Source organism: Eptesicus fuscus, chromosome 22, assembly GCF_027574615.1.
Source record: "Eptesicus fuscus isolate TK198812 chromosome 22, DD_ASM_mEF_20220401, whole genome shotgun sequence".
Lineage (NCBI taxonomy): Eukaryota > Metazoa > Chordata > Mammalia > Chiroptera > Vespertilionidae > Eptesicus > Eptesicus fuscus.
Window position 1 is genome coordinate 32,471,812 of NC_072494.1, and position 24,440 is coordinate 32,496,251.

Consider the following 24,440-nt stretch of genomic DNA (forward strand, 5'->3'; position numbering starts at 1 on the left):
ATAGAATGAACAATTTTATTCACTCAACAAATATTAATTGAGCACCTACTTGGTATCAGACACTGTGAATTTAATGGTAAACAAAACAGGAAAAGCCCCTGCCATCATTAGATCTATATTTCCTGGGCCATCCATACAATAGATACACAAATAAATATAAAATGAAATGTCTTATAATAATAAGTGCTATAAAGAAGAAGGAATAAGGATAATGGATTGAGAATGACAGGATGCCAGATAATCAAATTCTAAGCACGAAGAAACATAAAAGCACTATACCAGTCTGACTCACAGAAAATGAAGGAGCCATAGCTCCATAACTTAGGGTCTTTAATCTCATTTTCTATACTCCTGGCTCTTCCATGGATAAAGAAGTATTAGGAATCCTGGAATAGACATATTTCCCACCCAAACTCCTTTGTTCATATCTTTTTCTTCCATAGATACTCCTTCTGGAATCCGATCAAATGGGCTCTTCAGTGCTGAAAATAAAGGACCACAAGTCCCCGTGCTGATCATGATTTCTCAGGCTCTCAGTCCCACAAACATATTAGAACAGAGGCTCCCAGGAGTATCTTCCTGAGCAGGTCACATTCTGCTCCGCATTGTAGTTGAGACTCCAAAAATGACAAAATAAAAAGATTATGCAGATATTCATGAGAAGAAATGTTATGCACATACTCCATAAGAATAAAGTGAAAAGAGCTTTTAACACTGAGTCTGACAGACAATGAAAATACCTCCTTCTTTTTATAGCAGTCCAGGCAAGGAAGTCTTATAAAAAAGAAGTGCATTGTGTCTGCATCAGGTTAGCTGATGGGCCCAGGGATATTTCAGAACCCACATGTTGGCCATGTGACATCAAGAAAAGCTACGGGGACAAACTCTCTGATATAAAAGGCATTTTAACAATTTTTCTCCTCCCAGAGTGGCAAATGAGGGCCTTTCCTAGGAAAATGAAGGCTTGACCATTTCTATTTCTAGTATGTTGAGATAAGTCACTAGCCCTTTATTCCAAAGGAATTATTCTTAGGTGTTCCAGCTTTTTCCAGACCACCCAGACTATAAAGGCTTCACCTTCCCTGTCCAGCATTATCTCCTGGGCTCCTTCACATACATTCTCTATGCTTCTGCATGGGTTACCTCCCTGTCCAGCAACATCGAATGTTCATTCTTGCCCATGGGAAGGATTCAGTGGGAAGAACATGATCTCTGGAGTCAAAGAGATTTGGATTCTTAATCTAGGATGATCCTTTACTGTGTGACTTTAGGTAAATATCTCATTTTCTCTAAACCCATGTTTTCAAGTCTTTAAAACAAGGAAATAATACATCTTCTTAGGTTGTGTGAGGAGTAAATGAGGCATCGTATACATGTAAATCACCCACTGCCATGTCTAGCACATGGTCACATCCTTGTCTTGTAGCCAGTGTGCCCTGCCCATTCTCCCTTTTCCCCTTCAAGATCAAGGTCTACACCCAATTCCCATAATTTCCTCATTGATCTGGTATACTCTTGTTTCTTCCTCCTTTGAATACCTGCAGCGAGTGTGGTTTGTACCAACAAAATGACCAGGTAATGACCTCCTGTCTTGGTTCTTTATGAGTTTCTCCCCTCCACCCCCTCCCGGGGAGCAGGAGCAGCTTACTCTTCTACTTTAGCGTTGTGTCAAGTGCAGATCTTGAGCACAGCTTATTGATGAAAATGGAAAACAAACGATGTCAGTTTTCTCTAGTGGTGTCTCGGTTTATTTTGATTCAAATGAAATGAGCATTGTTTTTGAAATTATACAGATAATATGACTCTCTGAATCCCAGAGACTGGCTGCCTCAGGTAATTAAGGCCAAAAGGAAGCCCTGGTTTGTCATGACATTTCACATACATTATTTCATTTAATCAACACAACATTCCTGTGTCTTAACTCTATTAAGTATATCTATTTTATGATAGGGACACTGAGGTGGAGTAATCAGGCCACAGTTAAACAACCAATAGAGGTGCAGAGAGGGCATGTTGTGAGAGGGGAGTCAACACTAACAAATCTGACGCCAGACCACAAATCCATGACTCTTCTTTTATGCAACCTTGCCCTCTCACTCAACTTCTTAACTTTGTTTAGGTAGACATTAGCCACTGTTTTCTTCCTATATCCAAATTCCCAAACATCCAACTTGTCAGCATTGAGGATAAGGAATATTTGGTTCTTCCTATTGCTTCAGAGTCTTTAAAAGTTCCTTCTTGGTTTTCCCGTTAAAAACAAGCACTCCAAACAGCAAAATCACACTTGTTTTGATATACTAGAGTCCATTTGTATGGTGTGGGGGGGCTTTCAGTTCCTGAGAACTCTCCAGATAGTCATTTCTCACTCTCTCCTCCTCTCTCTAGCAAAAGAAAGGAAGCTGGCAGAATAACATTTTGCTATTTCAAAAGCTAAGAGTAACTGGTGTTTTATTTGCCTTCTCACTCTGTTAGACATATCTCTAGACACTGATGGGAGAATGATGGTCAGTGATTGGAAGAGACAGAGACAAATAGAAGATGGGGGAGGGGGAAGGCAAATAGTGGCTTGAAGGAATGATGCAAACCTAGGCTTATTTCAAAAGAGAAAGCCATAAAAAATGTGCTCACAGGGAGACAACAGATACGATGGCCAGATTTTTTGTTCTTTCCTGTGTCTTCTGACTCTGCAGGTGTGATGTTCTGCTACTGAGAACAAAACATTTTCCAAATTATAAGGAATAAAATAAAGGTGTATCAATTAGATATTGCTGAGTCTCTCTCTCACACACACACCTTAGTAGCCTAAAAAATGAAGCCTCTATTATTTCCAGTGGGTAGTCTTGTTGATCATCCACAGGTTTTGCTCATCTCAGAAAGGCTTGCTCATGCATCTGGTGGGTAAGCTGTGAACTGGCTAGACTAGGAGGGCCTCTCACATGCCTGGTTGTCAGATGGGGTGATGGGAGTGACTGGGTCGCCCATTTCTCATTACCCAGTATTCCAGGGAAGCTTTTGCTCATGGTGTAGGCAGAAATTCCAAGGAAGAGTGGAAGTAGGCAATGCCTCTTAAAGTCTAGGCTTGGAAATGGCCCAATGTCATCTTTGTGTATTCTACTGGCCAGAGCAATTTTAAAATACAACACACACAGCCCAGATTTAAAGTATGGGAAAATAGCCCTAACTGGTTTGGCTCAGTGGATAGAGTGTCAGCCTGCAGACTGAAGGGTCCCAGGTTTGATTCCGGTCAAGGACATGTACCTTGGTTTGTGGGCACATCCCCAGTAGGGGGTGTGCAGGAGGCAGCTGATCGATGTTTCTCTCTTATTGATGTTTCTCTCTATTCTATCCCTCTCCCTTCCCCTCTGTAAAAAAAATCAATAAAAATATATTTTTTAAAAAGTATGGGGAAATAGTTTCCACCGACTGATTGAAAGAATCCCAGTGCCGAGGACAAGAATTTATGGAGGGATGAAGAATTTTAGGCAGTTTTGCAATCTGTCACAATTATGTATATCCTCTCCATAATCTCTCTCAAGTCTCAGTCTCTCTCAGGACCTCCCTCCACAAGTCTCATATAATCATGGAAGTCCAGGACCTGGTGATAGTCATCAAGTCTGGATTGAGCTTCTATAATCCAGACCCTATGATATAAGAAAGAAAATTCATCTGTTCCCTGAACACCAAAGATAGGTGGTGAATAGGAATAAGGATAATTATTAAAAACACTTCCTTTCTAAAAGGGAAATGAATGGAGGTAAACAGCCTGGAACTGGTCATTGCAGTTCTGAAATACTGCAGAGCAAATGTTTCTGGTTTCTCTCACTCTTAACGTGGAAGGTTCCTTGATTAGGCCCAGTTCTGCTCCCTGGTGGTGGCTCCCACTCCACTGCTCTCATGGCTCTTGGCTTTGCCCTCAGGCGGCCCTTTCTATAGCTTTTCTCCTCAAGTTAACAGCTTTCTTATTTTGTTTATAGGCTATCAGAGAAAGACTGTGGGATACAGTAGATCCTCAAATAATGTTTTGTTTAATGCCATTTTCTTATAATGTTGACAAAATGCCATAGGAACTTAACTGTTATTTATATCAATTAGCCTATGCTAAAATGGTTTCATTACATGTTGTTTTACTTAAAGTCTCAGAACTTATCAACAACATTAATTGCGGACTTACTGTACTAATTTAAAAAATGAACCAAATTTACAATTGACAAAGTAAATTCACTTTTCCTATTTCTTGGGTTTGGGTTTGGTCTTATGATTTGCTCTCATTCAATGCAACAAACATGATGGGTATGCCAATATGTGGCTAAGTTTTAGAAGACCTTCTCCTAGACACCAGTGAACACCTGTGGACAAGCCCAGGTTAGCCTGCTCCAGATGAGAGATCGTTTAGAGGAGAGTTGTCTCACATGAGGCCATGCTGGACCAGCCAGCTCCCAGCTGACCTGCCAGCCTACTATAGACACATGTCTAAGTCAAAATTAGCTTAACCTCAGCAAGAACAGAAGGCCTTCTATCAGATCTTTGGTTTCATCGGCTAAGATAAATGTTTGTCAGTATGCACCTGAGAGTTTTGCAGTTCTTATTGTGTAATGTTAACACGGCAAAGTAGAAGTTGCCTTGAATCACAACTATTGCGTTCAAGCTCCACTTATTTCTGGGGCTGGGCAGCCAATGCCTGCCAGTGACTGGTACATGCTAAACCTTATGTTGTCATCTTCTCTCTTCTATCTTTTTTTAAAATTTCTTATATTTAACATACTTACAGATATTAATTCAGTCTTTTCTCATCATAACCCCATGAGGTACACTGAGCAGGCAGCCTTACTGTCAACACATGCTGATCATACCCAGGTCTTCATGGTATGGCCCTTCGATAGTCATTATTGCTGGTGCCAACTATTTCCAGCTCTCCCTCACTCAAGGAGGAATGCACTCCTGGCTCTCTCTGGTTGGGTGTAGCCATTGAATAGTTCTTTGCAGAAGTGGCATGTGTCATTTCCTGCTCAAACATCCAATTGCCAGGGCAAGACCCTCCAGAACCCTCTTTTCCCTCTGGTTCAGTAGCTGACAACATTTGAAAAGGTGGCTGCTCTCTCAGCTTGGGCCTTTGAGAGACTACAATGAACAAAGGACCCCTGCTGACCTATAATAGGTGGTGAAGTAAGAAATTAACCTTCACTTTTTTAAGTGACTGGGATTTTCTATTTTTACCACATCAGTTTGATTGACAAAGCCCTGGCCTCTGTCTCTTGACCTCTAAATCTCTTTTATAGGACTCCCTAATATTTTCATTTGGATGTCAAAGGTGCACCTCTAAACACCGAATTCCAAACCAACATCACCAGTTCAAAATGAATCGATAATCTTTTTCCAAGTTCTGCTTCTTAACTTTCTCTCAATGATACTATGATGTTTTGCACATTTACCTGGTCAACAAAAAGACAGAACAAATCTTCTCATGGCCAATCAGGTACTGTATTTTTCTTTATCTCCTTAACATCTTTCATATCAAGGCTCCTCTCCCTGACTATTGTTGCTGCTCTAGTTCAGGCCCTCAAACCCTCTAGCTGGACAATTGCATCTGTCTCCTAATAGCTCATTTTCTAAAAAACACATATGATCATGTACCAGTAATTGTTCTGCTTTAAAATTTCTTAGTGGTTCAAGGCCTTCGTGATGAGATTCACATACTCTATGTCCTCTACAGTTTCAGGGGAATTCATGAGAGAAGGAAGGGAAATCCAGGTAGAAAGATCACCATGAGCAAAGACCAGAAGCAGGAAGCAATGAGGCTTTTTAAGGGAGCTGCATGCAAATAGTATGACTTCAGCAGGGGTCCAATGGAGGGTGAGGAGAGAGATAGGGCTCTTAGGACTAGAGAGTTTCTCTTTGTTCCCACTGAATTCTATGCCTAAATCATACTTTCTTTATCCTTCCAGCTTTACATCCTGAGAGTAAACACCCACTGGTTTTTAAAATATTTGTCTTGTCACCGCCACTATGAAGCCTTCCTGCTTACAATAATACTTTATCAAGCTTATTTTTCAGTGATCTTCTCCCTCAGTAAGCTGGGAGCCTCCTGAGAGTAGAAACAATCCATTTCTCCATTGATTTCATATCTTGGCAGTCAGCACAATAACTGTCATACATCAGGGACTTAATAACTGATTGTTGAATGAATATATGACTGAATGGATTCTTCTCTTTAGCATCTCTTAGTTACTCCATTCACTATTCAGAATGAATTGCTTCAAATCCCAGATTTATGGATAGCTAAGAAAGGGGGCAACATTTTATTTTCCATACTTCTACCTCCATGTTTTCAGCCCCTCTTCCCCCAGAGCCAATCTCTGCCCATCATCCTGTCAGCAGCCACCTGCTGGGTGCCAATACTGCCAACTCAGCAGATCTGCCCACATATCCCTGGGGACACCATTCACCTTATCACCAAAGAGAGAGAGAAAAAAAAAACTCCCATCTGTTACAGCTCAGAGCTAGGAGGCTCATAATTATATCAGCACACAGACTGCATATCAGATTTTCTTGTTTTTAGGGAGCACTTAGGGAGATTTCACTCCCCCTTTATTGTTGTTTTCTGCCCAGCAAGTGACCGTATTTCATCTCCACCGAGACACAATGAAAGACATTGCCAAGCAAATTTGTTGCCTGATGATTGCAGGGTAGGTGCTTAAAACCACAAATGTCTTCCTGAAAAGCTGTAGAGGAGCCCAGCTCTGTAAACTTTTAAAAACTAGCACATAGTAAACGCACAACTCTTGTGCCACCGTCGATATGCCAAACGAAGGTGGTAATAGCATCAGAGGGGCTCCCATAACAAACATTGCTCCAGCACGAAGGGTAGTGGCCTTGAAAAGGGGCTGGGCTCCTTTCCAAAGACATCAGCAAGGGCAAGGCTGAAATGACATGGCAATCCCTCCAACATGAACCTGTGGGACTGCTAACTGTCTTAGGAAATTACTAAGCTGGGAAAGCACACTTGGAATTATAGTCAAGCTCTTCTTGATGACATGTATGATCATTGCTAAGCTTGTTTCTCCATTTGTAATGCAGAAAAAATATCCTTCATGCCCCAAGCTATTTTTTGCTCTTCCCAAGGAAGAAGAGGATTGGATTTCATGAAGTTATTTGAACAGGAAGAAATAAGCAATGGGTTCATTTAGCATGCAACTGTTGAGCACCCACTGTTTGTCAGGAGCAAGTACTCAATAGAGCAAGAATGACCCCTGCCCTCATGTCACTAAGTCTGGAAAGGGAGACAGCTATTAAACAAATCCCACAAATACATATTCAATTATTAATGAAGTAAGTGCTCTGAAGAAAGAGAATAGATTAGTTAAAAGAATCCTAATTACATTAAAGTTTTAAATTTACATAGAGATGACTTCAGCACATTTAGACCCCATGCAAGGGGGCTTAATAAGCCTGTTATTTGTTCAGAAGTTTCTAGTCTTACTCCGTTAAGACAGGACCACAATGTTAACCTAAAACTCTCCCAAGCTTCCTAATTTCCTGTCTTTGAAAAATATAATCTCCCTCATGTCAATGTATGTCCCAGAAGCCCCCGCTATGTTAGATTTCCTGGAGTGGAAAGGCTATAATTGCACAAACACTCCAGAAATTACTATAGAAATAACATATAATATTTTTTATATGTATTTGTATATTTTCTGCTAATACTAGCCAAGAAAATTCTTCTCCCTGTAGATACTACCCCCTCCTCCAAAAGTAAGCACTTAAAGGGCAAATGGCTAATATCCATACATTGTGTGACTAATCTAATTCTAGTTTCTTGGTGTAGCCACCTTCATTTGATATTCCGTCCATAAATAATGCATAATACACCACTCTGACAATGATATGAAATTAGAGGTGAAAAACATGTGACTCCGAAGGGGGAAGAACGAAGGGGCTTGCAACTCAATTTCTTCATTTTTTTTTTCAAAATAGTTGTTATTTGGGTAAATTTGCTGCAGTCAATAAAGCATTCCTGTAGGGCTCCTTCATCCCTGGGTGGCCTTTCATTTCATTTGCATATTGGAAATTCAGCACTTTCTCTTGCTCTAATCAAACTTGAAAAAAATAGAAAGAACAAACAAGCTGCCTTTCTTCAGCAAGGGTGTTTTAGACGCTAGTAGTAGAGCAAAATAAAGTATTTTACAAAATAAAAGAACATTGTAGGTACATTCTTCTGAGTGTCCATCTTCCCAAGGCCCAGCACCCCAACCTTGGAGAGCTTAGAAATCAGAGGTGGGGGTGCTAAGAAGCATAACAGGCCTGGAGCTCAGAGGATCTGGGCTCTCCATTTACCTTGCTACTCACTAGCCACTGATCTTGGACGTGTCTAAATATATATTTTATGTCTCACTCTCCCCATCTTTAAGATGAGGGTGTTGACTGAGAGCTCCTCCCATACCATTCTCTTTATGCCTTTGTCTCTTTCCTCTTACCCCTTTCTCTGGTAAGTATGTCTTTCTCCCATTCTTCGTGGCACAGAGTCTTTATCTTGTTAGAACCCAGATAAAAAATTACCTGGATGGCTGTTGCGAAGGTCAATGTCCTAGGTATGCTGATAGTTCCTTATGTGCATGGCTATCGTGTTTTAGGGAACTTGTGACCATCTCTGGGCCTCGGGGCACAGAAGGGTTCCAAGATGAATAACCCAAAAGAAAACACTGGGGAATCTGGAAATCATAGTCAAATATTTCGCCCAAATAAAAAAAGGCACAAATAAACTTAAAGCAACTGTCTCAGTAAAATCAGACACCCCCCCTCCCACACACACACACACACACACATAGTACAACAATAGGAAGACTTGAAACACTATCCAACAGAACACAATAAAAAAAAAAAGAGTGGGAAAAATGATCACAGCAAGGAAGGTGAACCTAAATGGAGAACAAAGAAATTCAAATGATGATTTTACAATAAAATAAAATATTTAAACCATTGGCTCATTGAAACAAGAAAAAGTGAGAAAGTACAAATATGCAAAGTAACATGATGTGAGATAGCACTAAAGACTAAAGGAAATTAGCCTGGCTGGTGTGGCTCAGTGGTTGAGCATTGACCTATGAACCAGGAGGTCATGCTTCCATTCCCGGTCAGAGCACATAGCTGGGTTGTGGGTTTGATCCCCAGCGGGGAGTGTGCAGGAGGCAGCCATTTGATAATTCTCTCTCATCATTGATGTTCCTATCTCTCTCTCTCCCTCTTCTTTCCTCTCTGAAATCAATGAAAAAAATATATATATAAAGGAAATGTAAAAAAATTACTAAGCTAAAGTTCATAGAAATAAATTTTAAAATAGGTGAAATGGAAAGTGCACTAGAAAATATACTAGAAATAGTAAAATACCAGTTGCTATACATAAAACAAAAAATATTAACATATCCCTTTCCCATATACCAAAGGCATAGAATCCAGCTTCAGAAATTGGACTAAAATTTTAAAGAGCAGAATTAAACTTATTTAAATCATTTTAGAGCATAGACAGGGTGATGAAGGTGGAAGGAAGAAAGTTTACAAACACAGGATAATCTTTTCATGAAATTTTACATCAAAACCTGACAAGGATTGCACAGGAAAATAAAACTGTAGATGAATCCCATGTGCCTATATTGATGCAAAAATCCTAAACACATTAAGAATATAAACCACTCTGACAAAGTAAGGTTTATTCCAGGAAGACATAGATGGTCCTTAGGAAATACATTTCATCATTTTTATGAAACGAAGAAGAATATCAGATAGACTTCTCCATCAGTACTGAAAAAAGGCACTTCACATTGTAGATTTACTTAAAAAAATAAAAGGAAAAGTTCATAAAATAGAAATAGGAGGAATTTCTTTAATATAATAAAATACATCTCAACAGCAAAGCCAGCATCTTGCTTGAAAGGAAACACTAGGAACCTTAGCAGTCAGAAAACATTAGAGTCAGGAATAGAACAAAAATGGCCTAATCATGACTTCTCTTCAGCATCATCTGGAATAACCAGCAAGTGCTTTTATACAAGAGGCAGAAATTAGAGGCATGCAACCTAGACATTTTTAACTTATCATTATATGCATATGATATAACTAAAAACTATTCCCAACAGATGAATTCAGTGAGATGAAAGGGAAGAAAACCAATATCTTTCTTATGTAAAAACAACAATTTGTTGAAATTTCAATAGAAGAAAAGACACCATTTACAACTGATTTTAAAAATACAAAATCCTAGGTAATAAATCTAATAAGAAATATGTGTGTGTGAGAGATATACCACTGGGATATGGGACAACTTACACAAATGATTAGGCATACCATATTTTTGGATAAAACAACTCAAAAACATGAGACCAGCAATTTTATTCCTGAGCTCAATTTATAGATTTAACATGATCCTGATTTTTTAAAAATGTCAATAAGATTTGTGGAAGCAGACAGCTGATTCTGAAATTCAAGTGGAAAAATAAAGAAGAAAATGAAAAAATAAAAAGGAAAAAGCCTGGTATTACCAGATATTAAATCACAATACCAGGTTGCAATAATTAAATGTTTGGTTCTGGTAGTATATGAATTGCCTGGTAGTCAATGGGTTAGAATTATAAGTCTAGAAATAAGCTTGAAGATTTATGCAACTTTAGTATATGATAAATTTCCATTTCATATCAGTGAGGAAAGATGGATTATTCAATTAATTTTGTTGGGAAACTGGGTCGCTATCTGGAAAAATTTTAAGTTGAATTCATACTTCAAGTATCACAGTAGGATAAATTTAAAAAATAGATCAAAGACTTAAGGGTAAAAAATAAAACCATAAAAATATTAGGAACCACCCCCCCGCAAAAAAAAAATTTTTTTATAATCCCAGAGTGCTGAAGATCTTTCTAACCATGTCACAAATCTCAGGAGCTAAAAGAAAAGATCCATACATTAAATTACAGTAAATTAGAAGAAAAAAAAACTTATGGCAAAAGTAACACATGAAATCAAAAGTTTTAGGATAAACTTTGAAAAAATACTTTGAAATCTTACTACAGACAGAGGCCTATTTATCTGATATGCAAAGAGTTCATATAAATCAATAACAAAATACTAACATTCCAAAAGAAAAATAATGCATAAAAAACATGAATACACAGTTCAAGAGAAAAATATATGCAATTGGCTATTGAGGTGTGCACTTCATTCATGTTAAGAAAAATGGAAATACAACTACAAAGAGATACCATTTTCACCTATTACATTGTCACAGATAGAAAAGTGTCACAACCTAAGGTCCTCATAAAAGTGTAGAGAAACAGACTCTCATGCTTGGGAGAGTGTAGGTTGCAGCTATATCTATTAAGGGTACTTCGGCAATAATGAATATATCTGTATACTTTGAAATTTCACTACTGGAAATTTAATCTAAGTATATACTTGCACATGAGTAAAATGGGGACTAAGATCACTCACTTATGATTATATGCAATAACAAATGAATGGTAATATCCTAAATGTCTATCAGTAGGGAACCAATTGAATAAATATAGAACATCCATACAATGGAATGCTACGCAGCCATACACAAGAACAAGAAACTTGTTCTAAGGGCTGATGTAGAAAAATCTCTAAAATGTGTTAAGTGAAAACAGTGAAGGATAGTGTATACAGCATGCTACCATTTGTGTAGTAAAAGGTAACACACACACATGTACACACAAACATTTGTGTGTGCATAGAATCTGCAATATTGATAAAAAAAACTGATAACAATTGACTGTGGGAAAGGGAGCTAGGCAGTTAAGGAATCAAAGTAGGAAGAATTTTGACCATAAGCTCTTTTATCCTTTAAATGCTAAACCACATTGAATATACTACTTATGTAAAAATAAAATTAAAAATATTAATTAAAGTTAAAAAAATCAAAAGGAGAAATTTTCCATAAAGCTAAATTTATCCAATCTTTATTTTATTTCAGAAGGTCTTACTTGGTAGTCAATGATAGACATTGTTCTGTTTTTTTTATTTAATGTCTTTAATTTTCAAAATAAAAAGAAATATAACATATCAATTATAACTTGATATATGGACCTGGGGCATTTACACATGAACTTTGTATTTTAAAACATTGGAGTAAATTAAGAAGATCAAATATACATAAAAATAGGAAAATGTGAATAAGGAACAAAAGTCACTTCTTACATCTTCATAAATAAAATTGAAAATCATCAACATATTCCTAGATGGTAGAGATGGGGACGTCCAATTATTGAAAAGAAAAAAGGCATAAAATAAGAGGAAAACGCAAATACCTTAGAACTATGGAGACAGCTGTTGCTGAATAGTCAGGGAATGTAAAATACTGAAAGTTAATTATATGCTTTTTATAGCAATTGGAAATGGACCCAGTGATCTGATTCCACGGTTTAAAAACATTGACACATTTTTTTCCAGTTCTGTGGGGTTGGGCTGTTAGAACTTGACTAGGGCTGGGGTGAAACTAGTGTGTTACTCACTTACACATTTCACTTTGCAGTTTGCAAATCATCTCCATTCACATGATTTTGATATTTTATTCTAACCTTAAAGGTTATTCAAGGCAAATATTTTCGTTGCATTTTTACAGATCAGGAACTGAAGTTTGATTTACTTAAGTGACTTGCTCTGGGACACACAGCTGGGAATCGCAAGGTTGGAACTCAAAAATGCCCTGGCTTTTTGTCTAATCTTTATAGCTCTAAATAAGATTGCCTAAGTCAAACATGTCCTGTTTCATTGAGCCTGCAGGAAAGTTTGCCCTGCAGAAGGAGGCCGCCAGCATCTAAGGAACGCATGCAATCATTCTTGCATTAAACCCCAGTAGATTTCTCAAACACAATCTTCCTCTTATTGTGTCTTCTATGTGAGCAGTCATTTCTTGGGTGTGCAAGTGTGAGTGTGTTTGGGTAATGTGTCATCTATGTGCCATCAAGGCACCTGCACATTTGCATATTGGGAAAGACCTGAATAAAACATGAAGTGTTTTATTCCAATGGGATGCAAGATCCTCAAAGGATATTTACAAATGCATGCAAGTCCCTCCGAATCAATCAATCCCTGAATCAACAAACATTTTTTGATTCCCTGGTGTGTCCCTCCCACTCAGATAAAAGCTGCAGAGGAAACAATGAAGCTAGGAGAGAAGAGTCTCCTCCTCCCCCATCTCCACCCTTGGAGACCTTCCGTTTAGATGAGAGAAAATAATGAGATTTAGGGCGGTCTCTCACCAGTGTCCACAGAGCACACATTCACCAAGTTCCCTTCAAAAGGCTCCAGTTGGATAGAAAGGAGGAGCAGAAAATGCTGAAGTTGAGTTGTCTACATCCTGGTGACCTTTCATCATAAGGTCATTTGGCTGTCCTTGTTTCCGATGACATGTGGAACACTGCCAACGCGGACAGCTGGCCATGAATGTGGCTTTGGCCATGAATAATCCTCAGTGCAGTTGCCCTGCTTCCACTCCTGCCTCTCTAGAGTCTATTCTTTAGCCAGCGGACATAATATTTTTTAAAATAGTAAATCGGTTATGTAGTTCTTTTGTTTATAATTTTTAAATGAGTACCTCAGTTGTTCTTAGAATAAAATTCAAATTCTTCACCATGCCCAGCAAGGCCATTATCAGGCCCCTGACTCCCTCTCATACTCATCAGCACCTTCTCACTCATGATTTTCTTCCTATCCCCAGCTCTTCCCAAATATGGGCCTGTGCACTCCTAATGCTTTCTCCCTGGAGTGTTTGGACCCAGATTTTTTATTTATTTATTTATTTTATTATTATTATTATTATTATTATTATTATTATTATTTTTGCCATCTCCTTGTCATCATTGAGGTTTCAATTCAAATGTTAATACCAAGAGAGACCCTCCCTACCCAACTGTCTACCCTACATCTTGCCCTACTCCACATATCAACAACGTGTTCTTTTCTTATAGTAGTTACTAGAGGCCCAATGCATGAAATTCGTGCAAGAGTAGGCCTTCCTTCCCCTGGCTTCCGGCACTGGCTTCCCTCTGGCACCTAGGACCCAGGCTTCCCTCGCAGCCCTGGCTTCGTCCAGGAGGTCATCCGGAAGGATGTCTGGTCTAATTAGCATATTATGCTTTTATTATTATAGATTACTATGTGAAATTACCTTATACATTTGTTTGCTTGTTCATTGTCTGTCTTCCCAACTAGAATGCAAAGGCTTTATGAAAGCAGTGGCCTTGTCTGCTGTATTTATTGCTGTTTATGCAGTTCCTAGGACAGCAAGTAGTAAGTATTTAGCAAATATTTATTGAGCGAATGAATGAGAAGCCTCAGAAGTTGAGTGTTTATGGTTCTCACTAGCATCTGCATCCCTTTATAGCCCGATGACTCTTTTGAGATATTATCTACGAGTCTCCCCACCTCCCGTACCTTCCTTACCTTCACAAAGCACTCTGGGGCTCTCTGTCTATTCAATCAGTGGCACCCTGTGCCCCAGGGAAGAATAAGATTATTGGAGCAGTAATACAAACTGAAAAAAAAAATAACAGTTTAAATTCTGGGCTTTTTGAGTTTTTCAATGGATTTTTGAAATTATAGCTGCTGCTTTGCAAGAGCCAGGCCCTTTTGCATATCAGAGGTAAAGCCCTGAAGGAATCAGGGCATAAAGTGCACACCATAAGCAAGTGATGGGGAAAGAATAGAAGGGCCATTTCATTCAATCATGTGACAAGATAAAGATGGAAGTCTTGGGGGATGGGAAGATGTAGGCAAGGATCAGGGGACATGGTGGGATATTAGATGATGGTTGACAAAGGGCCAAGTGTTCTGCCAGCTCCCACTGAGCCATGTCCTGAAAGATGAGGGGTCTCAGACTAGAGAAGAGTTAGGCTTCCTGATGTTGGTGAAGCGCTAGGAGTCAGGGGAGAATTGCCACCTGCCAGCATGAAAAGGAGGCAGGGAATGTCTAACAAAGTTGATCAAAAAAGCTTTTCATGTTCTTGTAGAAGTTGCAAAATGGCACATATAGACTGTTCTGAGCTTCCTTGAAAGGAGCGGAAATGCTTGAGAGATACCTGGGAGACAGAAAGGGGTGTGGTAGCCAGGATTAGGACACAGAGGTACCTGTGAGTCTTGATGATGAGAAGGCACAGCAGGACCATGGAAATCAGCAGCAGATGCACTGAGGATCCAAGCTAAGGACCAAAGATCAAGGGGCAGCAGAGGGTGGAGGGCAATGAGTGGTAAATCTGGTGTCTCTCAATGATTCTTAGCTCATTACCCTTGCATGCTCACATGCACTGCCTCTCTTCCTAACATTAGATGGCATATGAGTAGGAAGAGAGATAAAGGATGGACAATAATACAGCTAAGTTTATACCCAAATGTTTCATTCCTGTGTTGTGAGATCATACAAAAATGTCCAGATTTGGGATTTTAAAAAATCAGATGGAAATGAGACTTGATGAACAAATTAAGATCAATTCAAAGAGAGAAAACATGTAACTTCACTTTTTTCACACAACTTGATGATGTGAAATTTTTACTCAATACTTATATTTGAAAATGTGTTCAGAAGCTTTGAAAGTAATATAGAATTAGAAGTTAGCCACCTGATGGTGTTACAATGAAAGGTACAGCTATCTCACAGAGGTAACTAACCGTCTTGCACCTGGCAGAGGGCTGAGGGTTCTGAGGCAGGTAATGACACCACCTGAAACCCAGGCTTCAGTCTAGAATCAGATAGGCCTGGGTTCAAATCTCTGCCTCTAAAGTTTTATGAAATGGTAATTTGAGATAAGGCATTTAAACGTTTGGTATTTCAGTTACATCATCTATGAAAATAATGCTGTTTGGGAATTAAATAACATTATTCTATACAGTATAATAAAAGCCCAATATGCTAAGTGTCCAACCGTTCGACCGTTCAACCAGTTGCTATGATGCATCCTGACCACTAGGAGGCAGACACTCCAACTGGTAGGTTAGCTTGCTACTGGGGTCTGGCCAATTGGGACTGGATGAGACAGGCTGGACATGCCCTGGAGCCCTCTCTCAGTGCCTCCCTGGCCCCAATCGTGCACCAGTGGGGTCCCTCAGCCTGGCCTGCACCCTCTCGCAATCTGGAACCCCTCAGGGGATGTCAGAGAGACAGTTTCAGACCAATCCCCACAGGCCAGGCTGAGGGACTCCACTGGTGCATGAATCTGTGCACTGGGCCTCTAGTATATATGTGTGTGGTATATCCTATCTAGTAAAAGAGTAATATGCAAATTGACCATCACATCAAGACACAAGATGGCCGCCCCTATGTGGCCAAAGATGAATGCCCCCATGTGGACACAAGATGTCTTCCACAAGATGGCTGGTAGGGGAGGGCAGTTGTGGCAGTTGGGGGTGACCAGGCTGGCAGAGGAGGGCAGTTGGGGGGGATCAGACCTGCAGGGGAGGACAGTTGGGGGGGACCCAGGCCTAAAGGGGAGGGCAGTTGGGGGGTCTAGGCCTGCAGGGGAAGGCAGTTGGAGGCCAGGCCTACAGGGGAGGGCAGTTAGGGGTGACAAGGCCAGCAGGGGAGGCCATTTAGGGGTGATCTGGCCAGCAGGGGAGGGCAGTTGGGGGCAACCAGGCCTGCAAGGGAGGGCAGTTAGGGGCTATCTGGCTGGCTGGGGAGCAGTTAGGCACTGATCAGGCTGGTAGTGGAGTGTTTAGGGGTTGATCAGGCTGGCAGGCAGAAGTGGTTAGAGGCAATCAGGAAGGCAGGCAAGCGGTTGGGAGCCAGCAGTCCTGGATTGTGAGAGGGATGTCCGACCACCCATTTAGGCCCGATCCTGGTGGCATCGGGCCTAAATGGGCAGTCGGACATCCCTCAAGGGGTCCCAGATTGGAGAGGGTGCAGGCTGGGCTGAGGGACATCCCTCCCCCATGGATGAATTTTGTGCACCGGGCCTCTAGTATATATATTTACTGAGTGGTCAGATTATTATGATCTCTGAACGCATAATAATCTGGCCACTCAGTATCCTATCTAATAAAAGAGTAATATGCAAATTGACCATCATTCCAACACACAAGATGGCTGCCCCCATGTGGTCAAAGATGGCTACCCCCATGTGGACACAAGATGGACAGCAGGGGAGGGCAGTTGGAGGGACCAGGCCTGCAAGGGAGGGCAGTTGTGGGTGACCAGGCTGGCAGAGGAGGGAAGTTGGAGGCGACTGGGCCTGCAGGGAAGGGCAGTTGGAAGGGACCCAGGCCTGAAGAGGAGAGCAGTTGGGGAGGACCAGGTCTGCAGGGGAGGGCAGTTAGGGGCAAACAGGCTGGCAGGGGAGCAGGTAGGCATCAATTAGTCTGTTAGGGGAGTGGTTAGGAGGTGATCAGGCTGGCAGGCAGAAGTGGATAGGGGCAATCAGGAAGGCAGGCAGGCAGGCAAGCAGTTGGGAGCCAGCAGTCCTGGATTGTGAGAGGGATGTCCGACTGCCTGTTTAGGCCTGATCCTCAGGCCTAAACGGGCAGTCGAACATCCCTTGACGGGTCCCAGATTGGAGAGGGTGCAGGCTGGGCTGAGGAACACACACCCCCATGCACAAATTTTGTGCACCGGGCCTCTAGTATATATATAATTGTTTAGAACATTTCCTAATTATTAATGGAAATTATTATTGTTCTCATAAGTGGGAATGACTTCTTTTGGCCACATTTAATGTGTTCTTTTAACTACCAATGTATTATATATTGTTCATGAATTTCTGGTTGTGTAATGCAATATTTCTATTAAGTACAGCAATTCACTGAGGAGGAATTAATAACCAACATGGTAGTTACATTTGTTCACATTGTGAGTTAGTGGAAGAGACATCAATTATGATAAACTGTAAATTGTAGCATTTGTACTCTCACATTTAATTTATTCTGCCCCAAGAGGAAGAACAAATAACAACAATAAACAAAAACTCATTCTCTGGTTTAGTTCTCCTTAGTAACCAACGACATCCACTTATGCAAGGTTTTCCTAGGAATTCATGCCATCCATTGCTGACATCAATTTCTAGAATTTGAAGAAACCTTGAACTCATCATAGAGGTCATCTGGCTTAACCTCACATTTTACATAGCAGAAAATCGAGGCCTAAGGCAGACATGACTTGGTTGGGATTTGCAAGTTATTAAGATAGAGTTTGAATAAGGTCTATATCACTCTGTTTTTTGTTGTGTAACAAACCACTCCAAAAACTCAGTGACTTGTTTGTCTGGCATGGCTCAGTGGTTGAGTGTTCACCTCAGTGGCACTTTTTTTTCTTGTAGTGGCACACAGGAGTGCAAGAGGATAAGCAGAAAAAAGGTGATGCTTCTTGAGACCCCAGCCTAGGACTTAACTTCTACCCATATTTTATCAGTTAAATCAAGTTACATAGGATAGGCTCCAAAATCAGTGTGCCAGAGACATACTCTATATATAACTCATCCATTCTAGTGGGTGTTACTTCCAAGTTGCAAGATCTCTGGTACAGATGTGTTTGTCTAATAATGGGAGGACATGAGTGACTAGAGTGCCTGTATTTACCACAGGGTTCCAGTATTCAGATTCCTACACGAGTTTCTCTTCTCCTCCATCATGTTCTAAGCAGGCCTTTAACCTTGTGAGAAAACCAGTTGAAACTTTTTGGTGCTGAACCACACAGGACCAGCCTTGGCAGAAAGTTAACAATATTACCCTTAGAAAACAGCCAAGAAGTCCAGGCACAGTTACATAGAGATGGAGAAATTTAAAAACAGTTATTCATTGGCCAAGAATATTTCTACCTCTCTTCTATAATACTGAAACTCATAGCAATTTTTCCTTCAGCAAAAAGGGATTTATAGCTTCAGCCCTATCAATTGTTTTTTAATTAAAAATGTATTGAGGTCCTCATGACTGGAGCACATAAACCAGACATGCCAATGCTTGGCACAGGCAGCCCGATGTATGTGTATAAATTATACCCGGGGTGACTTGGGTCTGGCCGGGAGACTCTGAAGCAACTCTGAGTTACATTTCTCTGAATTGGAACTACTGAAACTGACATGCTTAGAATATTTAAAACATTTATCATAGGCCTGAAAATGGATGACTTCACCCCATCAGGGATTCCTTTTTAGGAGTTTCAGATGCTGACCTTTCCTGCCATAAAGTGCGGTGGCTCCCATCAGCCCAGCCAGCACCAAGTTGGTTCTAGAAGAGATGACTTGGATGCCCTTTAAATTAGCAGACAGACTCTGGCTGCAAATGCCTTCATTGCCTTTGGTGACATTGAAAGGAAATAGAAAAAGGAGATAGATGCAGAGGTGGAGCCCAGTGACTTGTAATCCTCTATCCACCCATTCATTGGCATCAAAATTTACTGGGTTTTTGTTATGGACAGCCAGCCACTGAGCTAGAAGCTAAAATTTAAGCCCAAAGGAGGTGATTTTCTGGCAAGAGGGACGAATGGGGATCCCCAGTAGACAGCCAAGAGTGAATTTTAAGGAGTATGCAAATATATCTCCAAAGCACAAGGAGAAATAATGTCGAGTTACCCTTATTATTATTTGCAAAACATGGTAAGGAAGTGAGAAATATTCACCCTTTGCCTGTGCCTAAGTGTAAGATTGATTTTGATGAATCCTGGCATACAGACTTTATAGACTATTATTTAAATATTGAAGACTTTTCAATAGGTAAAGAGGGATTACCTGCTTTCCTTCTCCAGGAGGTTCTGAAAGTTATTGGTTTCAATAAAGAACAGAATAAAAGGCTATCTTAAATGTGAGGAAGAAGCTCCAAGGTCAGGAAATGAGTTCATATACTGGGAGTCATAACTGTGGGACTTTACAAAGCTTTCTTCCCCTCTCTGGGCTTCTGTTCCCCACTTTGCAAAATGAGGGAGTTGTGTCTGATGAATGGTAAGTTCTCTTTCAAGTCTGTGGTTCCAAGATTCCTCTTGACGGCCAACCTATGCAGAATGGTCTCGATATAATACCTCCACCCCATACTCCATGGTATAATGAAAGGAGCACAACATTTTGAGATGGGCCTTTTAAGTTTGAATCATAGATTATGTGTGATCTTGAGCAAAACATCTCTGAATCTGACTTGGACCTAGAGAAAACTTAGATTTAAAAGGAGGAAGCTAAAGATAACTTCCATCAGATCTCCTCATGGATACTCAAGAATTGATGAAGCAAAAAATAATCAGATCATAGTTGCCATGTATTTGTAACGCACTTCATTTCAGGGTGATCTTTGAGGGTAGTATGGTTAACCACACAAAGCAGAGAAACAGACCCAATGCCTTTTGGACATGCAACTCGTCCCCTTTTGGTTCTCCATAGACGTTTGGGCAATGAGGGACAAGCACAGAGAGCGGTAGTGGAAACAGGATTTTGCCATCAGGCCCACTTGGTTTCAAGCTTTAGCTCCAACACTACCTAGGAAAGTGCACTGGGCAAGTCCATTCATTCGTTCACTCATGAATCACTTGCTGAGTGACTGCTATGTTCTAGACACTGCTAACTGGGTATCGGAGCTACAGGTGTACCTAACAACACAGTTTCTGCCTTCTTGGAATCATCATTGAAAGAAGAGGTAGGTAGGTTCATAATGATATTACCCTGTGGTCAGTGCCAAGAATGAATTTAGCACAGAGATCTCTGAGATAATAGAGTGCTGTTCTCTTTGTTTAAAAACCAAAACCATGCCAAAACCGGTTTGGCTCAGTGGATAGAGCGTCGGCCTGCGGACTCAAGGGTCCCAGGTTCAATTCCGGTCAAGGGCATATACCTTGGTTGCGGGCACATCCCCAGTAGGGGGTGTGCAAGAGGCAGCTGATCGATGTTTCTCTCTCATCGATGTTTCTAACTCTCTATCCCTCTCTCTTCCTCTCTGTAAAAACTCAATAAAATATATAAAAAAGAAAACACACAAAAAAACCCAAAACCACAAAACAAGAACCCCATCCATATGAAGTAATATTATAAAGTATTTCAGTAACACTTACTGAATGCCTATGATGCCTAGTTAGTTACATACACTCACCAATCTTCACAAGTTAATTTTTCCCCAATCATTACCCCATTTTACAGATGGAGTCACTGAGGTTCAGAGAGATTCTATCATTTTCCGCAGGTTACTCAGCCATTAGTGGAAGAACTGGGATTTTAAGCCAGTTCCGTGTGGCTCCAGTGCCCATACCTACTTGTCACACAATGCCACAATGCTTTCTCTTCCATATATGGGTCCTAATCCTTGTTACCCAGTATCCACGACACAGGTGTCACCAAAAGGCAGTGGTTCCCTTAAAATAATAGGACCAAATCATGAGAAAAGCCAGTGAGATTCCCTAGATTCGTGTCAAGGGGAGATTAGTAGGGAAAGAGGCTTAGGGGATCTGGCTGCAATTTAATGAATATTTTGATGGCTGGGTGCCTCACCCCAGGAGACCCCAGTTTACATTTCCCAGTGTTCTCTGCTTTGCAGGACGTTCTTCTCCATGCTGCTGTGTCTGTTGCACACACCACCGGAGCAGCTGCATTTCATCCCTCTCCTTATGCACAATCTCTAAACAAAATTTTTTAAAAGGATGTGGAGAAAGCCAAGTACACAACATAACTCAGAAATGGTAATGTAACAGGGCCCACCACGGCTGCTGACTAGTTGCATTCGTAATGATTTTCTCCAAATAATGCAAGCACTATTTTTTTTTTCCCCTGAGAAATGAAATATGGGAGTGCCATATTCCAGGGATGATGGGGAGAACTCATAAAAGATTTTAATCTTTCCTTGTCAGGCTTCAGAAATGCAAACGGCCTCGTCCTCATTTTCTTTATGCGCTGGACTTCTAATTGAGGAAGCTGGCATCAATTCTGCATGTGGGTATCGCTGGCAAGGGAACTAGAATAAATATTTGGGGGGGTATCGTTAGCCAGAACATCACTTCATCTTTGTGTCACCATCATTTCCCATATTGTAGTGTTTTAGATGAGAACATATGGCAATAAGGTAGGTAATGAGAACAACAATTTTCTGAAACAACATTATAACTTTTCCCTCTTTATGGTCACATTTAGTTACAGTACATGCTGCCATTTAGGTGTAGAGCTTCATAAAAGCAAATCTCAGGGAATGGAGAATTCAGAGGCAAGGCTTAGGAAGTCTGAATGCCTGGGACCGCAGCCAACCCTGCAGATGGGAATTTGGGGGTGTGGACTGGTTAGCTTTTGCGGCAGGAACGTGCCAGTTTTGACGGGGCTCATAACTGCACCCTTTCTCTCATTTTCATGTTACACGAGGACTGTGAGTTGCTCGGAGTTGGCTGGTCTCAGGTTCACCTATCCTCGCATCCAGAAGCCAGACTGAAGGAGTGGCCTCTGTCTGAGACACGCTGCTGTCATGGCGGAAGGGTCCGAGACCAGTTACCCAATAGCATTTAACACTTACACCCAGAGAGTGTTTTCATATCCACTCCCCATCCCCCATCCAGAGCGGGTCATAGGAGGAGCATACCGATAAAGCAGGGAGGCACTGCCAGGATGGAGTTGTGGAATTTGCACTTATGGAGAGAGAGCAGAAAGTGGTACAGCAGTCGGGTGAGTTAGGGTGACACCTAGCTCTACCCATCATCACTGGGGTCGTGTTGGGATAATTTAATAAATCAGCATGTGAGCCAAGAAAGTCAACATCATTTGATGGATCTGGAGTTCACATAAACACATATTCAGCAAGCATCTCTTGAATACCACTCTAAATGCCAGGAATGGTGCAATGCATTCTGGGAAATAATGCTGACTCAGATGATCTATGCCATCCAGGACCTCTCTGTTTTGAAGAGATGGTAACTCAAGCCAAGAGTTAGTAAAACTCATGGCCTGAGGGAAGCAGTGCTATTGAGGAGCAGGAAACAGGGAGGAAGGAAGGCTGACCTGCACTGTTAGGTGTGTTACAGATAGCATTGTCTCATTTCATCTGCATACCATTCTGAGGTAGCAATAATGCAAAGGACAATCATATACTTTTCTCTACATCCTCACCAACACCTGTTGGTTGCTGATTTATTGATGATAGCCATTCTGACAGGTGTGAGGTGATATCTCATTGTGGTTTTAATTTGAGTTTGTCTGATGATTAGTGCCATTGAGCATCTTTTCATATGTCTATTGGCCATCTGTATGTCCTCTTTGGGAAACTGTCTATTCAGGTTCTTTGCCAATTTTTTAATTGGATTGTTTGGAGTGTATTTTTTATGTTGAGTTGTATGAGTTCTTTATAAATTTTGGATATTAACCCCTTATTAGATGTATTATTGGTGAACATGTTTTCCCATTCAGTGGGTTGTCTAACCACTAGGCATACACCTAAAACTAATACATAATTATATTGAATGTAAGCTATAATTTAAATTTTTTAAATTAAAAATTGCAAAGGTGCAAATGTGAGTGTAAGCTAACCTGAATGGCCTTCCCACTTAAAAATTAGTAAGAAGTTAAACTGGGGGTTAAATAAAACAGTAGGAATGCGATGGCAGAACAAATTCTGCCTGATTTATTAGAAAGATCAGAAAGGAGCCAGGTAACAGGGGCAACATTTCAGATGGGCCTTGACAAATGAATAGCACCTCAGTAGAGAGAAGAGGGAAGACAGGCAGACCATCCAGTGTGAGGGAAGAGCATGGGCAAAGCCCAGATTTCCTGGGGAATGGTCAGGGCAGTTCTCCTGTGTGGTTGCAACATCAGGTGGGATCAAGGATCAGGTTATTAAGGATGAGCAGTGTGTGCTGTTTTGAATATTTTGGAGTTTACTCTTCAGGTGGTGACACCATTAAAGATTTCTGAGGAAGGATTAATAAGATCTTACCTGTCCCTGTCCGGTTTGGCTCAGTGGATAGAGCGTCAGCCTGCGGACTCAAGGGTCCCAGGTTCAATTCCGGTCAAGGGCATGTACCTTGGTTGCGGGCACATCCCCAGTAGGGAGTGTGTAGGAGGCAGCTGATCGATGTTTCTCTCCCATCAATATTTCTAACTCTCAATCCCTCTCCCTTCCTCTCTGTAAAAAATCAATAAAATATATTTTTAAAAAAATAAGATCTTACCTGTATCTTTAAAAAGATGATCCAGTAAGAAAGTTTCCCAGGAAGCAGATCGGAGACAGGCTGCCAGACTTTCTAACATATTAGATACGCCCTTAAATCTGTGTGCCTTTGTGTGAAATGTTTATGCCTTCATGTCTTCAAGAATGGGGGGTGGGCGAGGGGGGTTTCAGTGGGTATTTATGTGTGCGCATGTTTTTGAATTCAAGCTATATTTCATATGATTTTCAATCAGATGTCTACTTGTTAAATATGAGGTGGTGCTGCCCACATGGATAGGTTTACTGTAGCCCTGACCCCCATATTCCTTAAGGTCGACTTGCCTGGGTCTTCGTCC